Source organism: Tympanuchus pallidicinctus, unplaced genomic scaffold, assembly GCF_026119805.1.
Source record: "Tympanuchus pallidicinctus isolate F22 unplaced genomic scaffold, pur_lepc_1.0 scaffold1, whole genome shotgun sequence".
Classification (NCBI taxonomy): Eukaryota; Metazoa; Chordata; class Aves; order Galliformes; family Phasianidae; genus Tympanuchus; species Tympanuchus pallidicinctus.
This window is the reverse complement of record NW_026294618.1, coordinates 41,761,095-41,770,826: the sequence shown is the minus strand read 5'-3', so window position 1 is coordinate 41,770,826 and position 9,732 is coordinate 41,761,095.

Sequence of the window (9,732 nt, the reverse complement as noted above, 5' to 3'; positions counted from 1 at the left end):
ATCAAACTAGGTTTAGTCAGCTGTCTTCAGTGCTGAGAATCATCTGTTGAGAGCAAGGAACACTTGCTCTCTGAGAGAGATATTGGCAACTTCAGTTCAGAAATCTGCAATGGAACTTCATTTTACAAGTCAAGAAGGGCTGAGCATGTAATTAATTCCTGAACTAAATGTTGTCCTGAGTGTTCAGAGCTTCAAAAGTAAATTAAAGAACAAACTCAGCAAATGAACTGCTAATTAATAGACACCATGCTGCACGAGAAGGAATCTTTTGTATATGGTATTTTTTATAAAGATGCCCTTTGTAGAATATGTTCAGAGCCCTCTTCAAATGCTCAGTCCTAAAATAGGTTGCAATTACTAACAATTGAGGGAGATGCTTGAGTTAGATCTGGTGTCTTCAGTAGAGTGGATGTAAGGATTCTCCTAAAAACTAACACAGCTCCAGCAGAGATTTTGATTGTGAACCATCTGTCTGTACAAACTTAGCATGCCTTTTTGGATCCATGAACAGCATTGTGTCAAAATACATGAAAGGTTTTAGAAGTAATCTATGTTCGTGAATGTTTTCCAGCTATGTTATTACACGTAATTTCCTTTAAATTGGCTCACTTTTGTTCCTTATTTAAAATAATCATAACTAAATTTCCTTTGAGACCCTAGTTGCATATTTCAGTAGGCTCTGGAAAATAGTTAATGGCAAAATCTTCAGAATTTTGTGTACTACTCATCACATTTATGTTTTACTAATCATCTTTATTCATTTTACTTGCTTTTTTATCATGTGTAAACTATTTTTGAGGTACGCATATGAATCAGATGCAGCAGGTTTTCCCTCTGCACTGCACTGCAGAAAAATGATCTAGTAAAGCAAGAGAAGGAAATGGTGAGAGTGACAGTTCAGCCATTTCTGAGGTTGTATAAGGGTGTACATAGCACCCTCCTCTGCTTTTTGCAGTCAAGACAAAGAGCTCAGGTTCTTACCCCAAGATCCAGCAGTGGGCAGAGCTGCTGCACTCGTGACAGTGATTTAGTTTTGGAAGGGAATTTGAGTAGAATTTTATGTGATACAAATACATAGCACATTACTTTTCTACCCTGCATTTCAATTTCAGGTTAGTGAAGCCTTCCAGCTCAGTACATATTTTCTCTGATACACCATCTGGCAGTATGTGGCAGCAGTTACATGCAAGCTCCTATCAGCTATACAAGTCCTTCAGAAATAATGTGCATTGCAAATGTGAACAGTTACTTTTTTATTACTTAAAACATCCCTTTCAACTTTCATTGTCACCAAGACAGAATGACTTCAAACAAAAAATTCCTCTAAAGCAAACAAACAAATGAAGGGTCACGAATCCTCAAAAATAACAATGCTGCAGGTCTATTTTAGTAATTATCTTGGCAGAGTAAAATGGAAGCTTCTCTTAAAAGAATAGCTTCCAAGTTTCAAGGGAACAAGTCGTAAATAGATTGTTCAGGAAATTCGCAAAGTTTGGGTATGATAATGAGAAAGTAGTTGATTAAAGTTTGATTTGCCGTTGGAATGTGTTACTTGCCTCCCAGATGGGACTTCAGCACGTTTCTTTTTCTTAACTCTTCATTCTAAATTAAATGTCCATTCTTTCCTTAAAGATTTCTTCTTTAAGGCAGAGATAGCCTTTGAGCCAGGCGAGGAGAGGACACAGCTCAACAAAGGACACAGAGGTCTTTGTGATGACAACAGGAAAAGCTCAAGAACGAAAAGAGAGCGGCGCTGAAGGATGTGTGCCAGAGCGGGATCAGGGAACCAGGAAGGGGGGAGGCAGGGGCCAGGCAGTGAAGAAGGTAAAGGAGTCCTGGAAGCCACTGTTATTCCAAGAGATGGCACAGATAGGCAGAGAGCAGGCTGTAGAAAGCAGCTGCTGACCTTTGGCAAGCTTCATGTTACAGCAGCAGCACCAACAGACTGCTCTGTCCCCAGCAGGATGCTGTCCTTCCATCCATCACAAGCAAAACGCACTCTCCACAACTTCTCCCTGTGAATGTCCCCATTATTCAAGCAAGCTGCCATCATTCAGCATACAGCTAGTAAGAATTGGACACTTCAGAATTCTGAGAGAAAAGGAGATTTGGATTTCTTCACCAAAACATGACAGTTTATCACCAATCTCTGTGAAGAAAATCCAAAAGGGATTCTGATGCACTTACAAATTTCTTCTTCTTTTTGAGGGGAAAACAAAAATAGAAGGGATTCCTTCCTTTACTTAGAAATAAAACTAAAAAAAAATAACTTTCCTTTGGTCATCTCTCCCTCAGTATGCATATTAAACTGGGAAAAAGACGAAACAATGATTGGCATTGTAAAGGCTTTTAGATCAGTCATAAATGGAAAATTGCATGTTCAAACTTGCTTTGCTATAAACAGTAGAAAATTTACAATAGTCAGGATGCTTCCTTCCAGAGGACCCTAAACCTTTTTAAAAGAAAACCTCTGAAGGGTACCATGATGAATTACTGACATTCAGTCATTCTGCTGAAACTCAGCACCTTGTCAGGAGCAGCACTACCCAGTTATTTAAGACAGGAAGTGAAATATATTTCACTTAATTGCAGGATAATGCTTGTGGCTAGAGTAATACTTAGACTTGGTATTTGGTCACGTCACACATTTAATAGCAGTGTTATTGTGACAAGTGCTATGCAGTCCTCTGCCACCCAAGAGGTCAGCATCATTTCACCTGAATCAAGTGCTCTCAGCAGCAACTGGGACACAGCACTGGCTTGGAAAGTCTGTGCTCATCTGCTGAACTGCAAACACTCTTCTCTACTCAATCCATTTCCCTGATATTTTCTGCTCAAAGCAGGATCTTTGTTAAACTTATTGGTTTTGAGAGTTGAAGAAAAGCTAGTGCATAAGATGTTGAAATATCCTGTAGTGAATTGGAGTTGCCTCTCACTTTTAGTTTGCTATTCTGATCTATGTATGCTTGCAAAACAAAAAAAAAAAACCATAAAAAAAAAGCAGTGAAAATTCTGCCAGATTTCAGCATGGACTTAACTGTAGTATAAATCCTCAAATCACTAAAATTCAGTCTGCTTTCCAGAATTTTTCTGCAAAGTTCCCTTTCCTTAAAAGCAGTATAAATAGCAAGATAAGTCTTGCAGGTAGCACCATCCAAACTTGCATGTGACTGATCATTTCCACTGCAGAAGGTACCACGTCAAATATATGGCATGAAACTTCTTGTGTTTCAACCAAAGGCATTTGTTATTTGCAAGTTTTCTTTACCTTTTGGCCATCCCCTTGTCCCAGAACAGTTTTCTAAGGTATGTGCGGAATCATGGTCTCTCAGTTACATCCCCCACTCTGTTTTGTGAGAGTACAAGAAGTTAATTGTGCCTGATGATATGGATGGCCCTTTCAAGTCATGAAAAATGATACTGTTTTTCTTATCACAAGTAGATAACCATTAATATTACGTGTCTCGTCTATGGGAAGAGAAAGGGACTTGTTTTGAAAGTTTTCAAAGATAGGAGACAAAGGGTTCTGTGGGGACACCAGCACACAGAGCAGCCATACAGACTGAAATCAGAAGACTGGAACCTGCAGTAAAAATGGGTAAAAAAAAACACCAGAAAACTGGCTGTTTCTTTCAGAAAAGCTAAGCTATTACCCTAAGGAGTACAGAGATGTGGAAGTAGATCAGTATCATATTCAACTCAGGCAGAGCTCCTGGCTAAAGCTTCTTCTTGGTCAGCTACTATTTTAACTGAACAAAATCCTAAAATCTGACTCATTCTTACTTGGTTCACCGGTAGTAAAATCTCTTAAAATAATTGGCATATCTTAGAAGGTGAGCCAGAAATACTTTTTTTTTCTTTTTTCTTTTTTCTTTTTTTTTCCAAGAAAAGAGAATGTGGAGATGGAAGCCTTTACACAGCTCTACTATTAGTCATTACATCTTTTTTAGTAGCACTCAATATCTATCTCACTCTGAGGAGTCCTATATTTTAAGTCAGTGGAAAATGTCTTATTAACTTTGACTGGCTTTGGATCAAGCATCAGGTGCCTGAAGGCTTCAGACAGTCCCATTTTCACAAGTGGTGCACAGCAGTATAACAGTGCTATTTTAAAATCATATGATGTGCACAACATCATAGTTGCAAGTAACATGATAATAAATACCAAGTTTAGATTCCATCTGACAGATTTTGTGCCATTTGCAGAGAAAAGATGTATAGAATTGCCAGGCAGGCAAGGAGTTGATTGAGGAGAGGCATCTCTCAACAGAGCTCAGTGGAACCATGGTGCTTCAGAGGAGGATGAGGATCTCAGACCCCTGGTGCCATGGTACTTTGCAGTAATTAGGGGTTCACTTGCTAAGGGTCAGATCATTTCTTTGACCTCTAAGAACTTCCTCAAAGAGTCAAAAATCAAACAGGAAAGCTCACTCTGCCTTTTCACATGAAGATAAAAATATATGATTTCTCTGTAATGATTTAAAACATTCAAAATTGTTTCTCTTTTGAAGTCTTTCAAAAAGACGGCTTTTGCCTCTGCTGACTGAGAAGGCAACATCTCTCATATCTTACAAAGAAGCAATGCATTTTATAGTTCTAAAGTAATATTAAAATGACAAAGTTGGAGACAAGTTTCAGTGAAATATACAAATTGTACAGTTGTGTAATTGCACGAATGCAAAAATAAAGTTAATCAGTTATTAATACATGGCATGTGTGTAGATAGTTTGCAGAAGGTTGCAAAATACATGTATATCCAAAAGCATTTTTAGAGCAACAGAATTCAATACCAAGTCTGCAGAGTTGCAGTGCTGACTTTGTGCAACAGCTGTAATGGGTACACGAGTTCAACTCTTCTCCAGAGTAAGACCTCAGGAGAAAAAAAAAAAGAAAAACAAATAGAGATCCTCCAACTTGAAAGAAAATTGAAATCATACCGTTATATGCTTTAATTTTCTGTGTGCTCTGCAGAACAAGTGTTTTTTCTGATTCTCTCTGGACATGCTTGACACATTTGAATCATAGAATCATAATGCTTGGAAGAAAACCACTAAGATTATCTACTCTAACCACCAACACATCCCCACTGTGCCCACTAACCGTATCTCTCAGTACCACATCACCTGCAATTTCTCTTTAAAAAATTACATGAGGGATTCCTTCTTCTCAAAATAAATCTTAACCATTAAAAGAATTGGGCAAACAACAGTGCATACATTCTGCTAATAAAATAAGATATTAAATCAGCAACTTCTGTGAAATTAGTACTTTCCCCATGATCCTGAGAATAAATTTCTCAAAAACAAATGCACAAAACATCATGAGATACCCTTAACCTTGCCCCTGTTACTGGTGTTATGTAGAGGACAATAAAATTTCAAAGGTTCTCATGCACCTTGCTTTTCTGAAAACATGATACTTGTTAGACACTTAAATAGTGTTAGTATTTAAGCATTACGCTGAAGTTTTTCACCACTAGCAGAATACTGCACACTGTCATTCTGAACTCCCATTTGAAAGAGCTTTTATGAAAGAGTTTATTTTTTCTGCCTGAAAACTGAGATATTTTGAAGAACTCTTTAGGAAAATCCCTATTTATTAACTGTAGTCTACATGTAAAATAATTTGTGAGAAACCACTGTGAGTATAAATTTTAGAGTGCTCATAAAACTTTATCCGTGGGACGAGTGAGGCCATATTACACTGAGAAGTGGACTCTGTCCATGGAGCTATCAGTTAAGTTAGTGGTTAATATATAATCTTCAGTCTACAAACCCTGAAAAAGGAACTCTCTGCACTCCATGTCACCTAAAAAAATGTGTGGATATAGTCACTTTCCATGATCTCATAACTGTGTCACTGATATCGCTAACTTCAGAGAATTAAACTAATCAATAAATCTCCTTTTTTTTTTTTTTTTTTTTTTTTTTTTTGGTCCACACAGCATCTTTTCATGCTAAAAAGCTTCTTTAAAAGTTCTCCTGTTCTCCTGCGGCATTCAGCTTTTTATTACAGAATCTTTACGTGCATAAAACATTGAAAGTATTTCATTTTTTCATATGCTATGTGATCCCAAACTGCAACATGCAACATATAAGGATACAGATATATAATATTTTCTTAGGTCTCTCAAAGATCTAATATACCATCTTTGATTGATCCTCACGATATCAACAGAATTGGTCAAACAAGTTGCCACTGGTTTAAAAATGAATTGTGTCTTTTGTCAACAACTTTTTAAAATGCTGTGCTGTATTTTGCCAGCCTAACCTCTATCCCCCAGCCTGATTTGAATGCAGAGATACTCCATTCTCTTCACAGACCATGGGACAGATATATCTAATGAAGAACTGTGCAGACACCTCTAGATCTATGTTGTTGTCATTACTGCATGTCAAAAGTAGAAATCTTGCAGAAATACATTTTTGTGCTAGGCAAGAGTGGATTTGGCAAAACTGTTTTCCTTTAGTATGATACCCAGAGGAAGCTGTTACTCAAATAGAAATGGGAGAGCGTACTTCAAGTTTCAGGGAGACATTGTGTTCCCTAATAGACCCTAAATAAAGACCCTATTCCCTAAATAAAGAGCTGACAAACCTGCCTTAGAAATTACGGAAGTTACTGAACTTTTTTTGAACCTCAAAGTTTTGGCTTATCACTTGGGCAACGGCTGGGTTGGTTCTTATTTATATCCCTATTGAAAACAAGATTAATTCTTAGGTTTGCTTTCAAATTCAGTCATAAATGGAATGTCTTAATTGTTTGTTAAAGGAACAGCAGGTTGTGGTCAGGGTCAAATGCCCCTGTGCTCAACAGATTTTAGCTTTGCATAGTACTAACTCTTGAGATGATGATAAGCAAGTAAAGCAAACCCAGAGGAGGATCTTCATGCTTTGTATGAGGGAAATGCTGAGTGTGCAAGTATGCAAGAGCAGGGAAGAGGGAAGAAGAGACCTAATTCCTTTTGACTGGGAATTTTTCACTACGTTGGGCACCACAGTACGTACTGGTACTTGGGCTATTGATGCATGCACTTCAGCAAGTATGGAATTCTGCAAGATCAGCAGCAGAATAATGCAAGATATCTCTACTGGAGAATTGACTTGAGTCTTGGCAGAAAGGTTTAAGTATGTGAGCTGGTTTGCTTCTAGTAGCTCATCACTTGCTTTGTAGTGAATCTTCTGACAGGAACACAGACCTGGTGATGGTCCTCTAGCAATGCTATTCCAAAATTGCTTGGTTTTCTAGAATGGGTGGACTCCTTTCTGAGTCACTGAGAGTGATCATGAGATTTGCAAAGACTCAAGAACTCATATAGGTATTGCAGAATGGCTGTTTTCATCCGAAGTACATTTGACACATGTAGGCACCTACAGATGTTTATTTCTGCTGAGGTATGCTAAGATGTCCTTCAGATGTTCATGGGGAAAGGCGAGGGCTTGGTGGATGGCAGAATCACAAGCAGAGCAGAAGAGCTACCTGCAAGTGTGAGCTCACTAGCTGGGCCATGATCTGGCTGGGTATTTTCTAATGTAAAGCCCTAGGAAACAGGGGGATGAAGACACTTTTCATTACCTCATCACTACCATCTTAGACCTGATTCTGCCTTTTCATGGATGGATTATGAGAGGGACTGGAAGAATCAGATAGCAATAGGGAAGAAATGGAGTATTTTCTTTTTATGTAACCGAGGAAGCATCAGGCACAAGTGTAGCACACCGTGCAGTCTCTTGAGTCCCTCTCCCAGAACACAAGCAAATCTTTCCAAAAGGGAGAACTTGGCAGAACTAAGTTCTGGGGAGTCTCATCCTTGCCCCACAACCATGGGTTGGAAGAAGTGGGTGTCTCAGCAGGGAGGCATTCTGTTGCAGGCTGCTGGCTGGCCCTGCATCTCACTTGAGTATCAGACAGATTGCAGGGAAGAGAAAAGGGTTATTTCAACTCAGCCAAGGATTTCAGCTCTTTGCTCTTCTGCTCCCAGTGTTTGGGGCTGAGGGACTAGTTCTGTTTGTTTTCCCTTGGAGAAGACTGATTGCCAACTTTTTCCATTTCTTGGAATGAAGGAACTGGCTTCGTTTATTTTCAGCACTCTCCAGGAAATGAGGCTGTTACATTTATTATCCCGAAACTGGAAGGCCAGTTCAGTTTCTTTAGTAGGTGCAGGGGCACAGTTGTTAAATTTATTGTGCTTTTTCCAAGGGGCTGAGCCTTGGAGCAAGTATGTTATTCCCACTAATTACGTGGTGCCTCTCCTGTGTCTTTGGCTGAACATGCCAAATGTTCTAATCATTACTTGCCAGCAGAAGCAAAGACCTTGCATGGGTGATTCTGGTAAAAGAAAAATCCTATGAGCTGTGTAAAAATATCTCCATTGTCGCAGCATTCCTACAGCAGTGTCTGTATGATAGTGAGCACAGCCATAGTATCAGCTCGGGGCAGTCAGGGCACAAGTGACTAAGGCTTGCAGCAATATGACAGTCTGCTGCAAGAAAAAAAAAAAAGAAAATCCAGGTAGCATTACACAAGAGAAAGGTACATTTCTTTCTCTGATCTCTTTTAGTGCTTACAAGATTTAGATAACACACTTATCATGAAGTAAATGGAGATATTTTGCAAGTTTTACTTGGTGTGGTAACAACTATTACCCTTTATACCTCTGTAAACACTCTGAAGTTTGCACGACTAAGGGCATAAATAAAGCTAACAAGCACAGCCTAACTTCAAATACCTCCTAGCTTTTCACATGCGTGCCTAATTAAATAATGAGGATGAGCTTCTTTCAGGTTGTAATAAAATAAAATTGTATAAATAATTATCTAAACAAAGTACTCACATGTCCAGAATAAATTTCCATCATATTTTCTGATTACTAATGTAAGTTTTGTTAGGAGTGAATGAATAATATTAAAATATTTAATTAGTCAATTCATAGAGGGGTTCTTTGCAGCACTAATATCAACAACAGCACATCTAAAATTATTAGGGATCAAAAGAGACTATTACAACACTAACATCTAACTTAACAAGAGATCAAAGTTTACTAGGCAAGCAAGACCCTGCTTGTAGAAGATGTGATCTCCCAGTCTTTATTTCTTGCATTTCTCTCATTCAAGTTTCTTTCCCAAATACTTCTATATCATCTAGAACACTATAACACTGGTAATTAAGTAAGTTTTGTAAGGAAGCAAATGAACTGCAGCAGTAGATTGTTAGTTCTGTGATGGCTGCTGAACACTGACTTCACTATATTCACCCGTGCGAGGGATGGGGCAATGGGAAGTACATGGTGCTGTTATGTAGCACACACACTAATTTAAATGTGTTTCTCAAGATATATAAGAGGTCTTCTGGGTAATCTCAGCAGAACTTTGCTGTGGTAGGACTGCCCTATAACCAGATGTTATATATTCACCTTGTCCTATGCCTTTAGATGACTCTCAAGCAGGATTTAGAATAGGACTCCTGAGAAGAGATGATGAATTAGATTAAATTAAATAGATGAAAGTTCATGGGGATTTTTTTGTGCAATTCTCTTCCACCAGAATGTGCCATGCATATTTCTGCAGTTTCCTTGACTTGCTCCATGTCTCCTGACTGTACTTAGGAACTTGTTCCCGTCAGTGATGAAGATGTCTCTTCCTCCCAGAGTGAGTGCAAAGGAATTACATCTAATAAAAATGATCAGAGGAAGAATTTATTTTCACAGATTTTGTCTCAATTTCTCTTTCTTCT